A 2,730-nucleotide genomic window follows, 5' to 3' on the forward strand; every position below is an offset into this window, starting at 1 on the left:
TATGATAGAAATCTTTACTATTATAAATATATATTTTAATCATCAACTACGTTAATCAAATCTACTCGCAAATAACCCTACAACATCATTATTCTTATTATTAACAAAAATATAAAATTAATCAAAAACAAATTGCTAATTTCTTTTTTCTTGGCCAAAATCGTCAATTACTGTACCAACAGATGTTTCTTCGGCATTAACTCTCTCTGTCTCACAAATACCACTGTCTAGTTTTTTTATTTTTACAAAATCCTGCCAATTTTGGATTTCGTCTGATAAATTGTCAGTGGAGTAAAATTCGTCCAACCCTTTAAAGCAACTTGGTTTTAAGTTATGTACATTCTTTGGATGTAATTAAAATAATGAGTATGATGACACTTTTGTTTCGGAAAATCATGTTGTTAAGGAAAGAATGAAATGATCCAGGTATGGAATAAAAGTGCCGAAATAATTTTCTATGCTATCTGTGTTGTAGTTCGCACGCCCACAGGTGAAACAGTTCTGGAGCAACCGAAATTTCCACTCGAAGTCGATGGCTACTCTGATAAACCGCCATCAGTAGTAATAAATAACATCACTTATTTTATACTTCTTATTAGCTGAAGTATCATCATCAGGATTTGTAATTTTTCTCTTGAAGAAATTTCAAATATCCATATTTCTCTGTTTTTAAATAAAATATTAAATTTAAAACTTAAACAGACATTTAATCAACAGTCCTTACGCTTGTATTTTGAAATAAATAAATAATAAAAAGTATAGTCAACAAAACGCCGGTTTAACAACTGTTCGTCTTTACACGTCACTTCACCACAGATAAAAAGTGAAAACGGATTGAATTTTTGGACGTAAGCAATAAAATGTTTGCTCTTGTATTGTAATAACTGTAAAAAGCAAATAACGAAACAACCCATAATTCAGTACCGGTTAAAAAGGATAGATTTATGATGTTTCCAGGCAAATCTGGGCCGAACAGAGGGTTTCAAAACCAGATGGTCTAAGTTAGTCACATTTCTGTGTTTATGTGGCAATAAAACTGAAAGTGTAGGGTATGTACCTACTCTTACAAATGTGCTGAAGTTTAATTTTGACAAATAAAAAGGAAATCGAAGCAGAATCTCAGGGGGGGCCATCGCCCCCCCTGGCCCCCCCCCCTATGGGCGCCCATGGCTTTATTCTATTCAAAACTGCAAGGGTAAATAAAATAACACTTTAGCAACGGTAGATAAAATACTTCAATTTTTCTTTACGTCAAATACATAACTATTTTCTATTAATAGTTAGTTTTACAATTAATGTTTCCAGAAACATAGTTATATTTTTGAAATAGATGTGTTTCCGTATTGCCATAATCTCACAGATGTATTCCTACCGTGTTTTTCTCCCCTATTAAAGATTTACCTGAGAAAAACGACTATTCTCATAGTTCAGTGTCGTTAAAGTAGGTAATTCCGAGTTAATTAAATACAATAATAAAAAATGAGTTTGATTTCAATGTACTTATTTAATAATGCAAAATAACACAACACAAATTAAACACACACAGAAAAAGTACAATTAAAAATCTTCTTTAAAAATGGTGGTATATACAGTAACGTTAAATGTGCTAGCGTACACCCTCATTTCATTTGTGGCTGCAGTTCTACTTTGCTCCCGATCTAAGTATTCTCTCCTGTCTCAGTTTCCTCCCCTGCTCTTGTAACCTTATCTATTCCTGGATATATCCCTCGTTGCACCCCTGCCATTTCCTCACCCCTTCCAGCTTCCTTGTTTCTGTTTCCTCTCCGTCGATAGTACCCCCTACCTCTGTAACCTTCCACGCTTCCTTCACTAACCTCTTGCCTCTTTCTCTGACTGCCGTCCTTGTTGGGTATAGGTACTATCCTTTTTTATTATTTGGCAATTTTTCTGCCCAATAAGTAGTAATGGCTGGTTATTCGAAAACATGTATTTATTTATTAGTAAAACATATTGTTTTTTTCGCATCCATTTTCAATAGTAAGTACTAATATAAATAATTGACACATATTTTATTGTTACGAAAATGCGTCATAGCAAAGTAAAGTTTTACCTGGTTGTTTTACCTATTGGCTTTGTTGCTTAGTTTATCCTTTTTATCAACTTCAATACCGTGTATTCCTGGAATAATAATTAATTTGTTGGGTCAGTATTTAAATAGATGTGGTTTTTGATTATTATTTAGGTATCGTATCCGCGAGTGCCAATCGTCGTTGCTGAACGCATGGTTGGAATGGCTACAAGAGTTGAGTTCAGCTTGTTCAAGAGTGACTCATCTCTAACAGCCGTTAGACACGGGACTAATTTTCGTAGTAAATTGCTTGTATACAAGAATTTAGAACTGGTTCTAATTTCTCGCATACAATTTAGTACTAAAATTAGTCCCAGCTCTAACACAGTTTAAAGTATAAATTGTACAGTGTTGATAAAAAATCTTTGAAAATACTTACCAGTTATTTTTCTTTTTTTAATAATCGTTGTTTGGTTATGAACATTGTCACGGCAACGTAACATAAACACTTAATCTTTCTCACAAAAATGACTGTCGCGATATTCTTCGCGATAATCATAAATGTAGTAGACTGTAGTGTACCGGTTCAAATTAAATTTAAGCGCCAGAAAGAGTGACATTTTTAATTGTAATGTAGATTTGCGTTTTTCTTGAAGAGAGGTGGGGAAGCTTTGGCGCGTCTGGAGGAGCAGATATGGAGC

This window comes from Zophobas morio, unplaced genomic scaffold, assembly GCF_036711695.1.
Source record: "Zophobas morio isolate AGI-343-1 ecotype UQ-CSIRO unplaced genomic scaffold, CSIRO_AGI_Zmor_V1 ptg000016l, whole genome shotgun sequence".
Lineage (NCBI taxonomy): Eukaryota > Metazoa > Arthropoda > Insecta > Coleoptera > Tenebrionidae > Zophobas > Zophobas morio.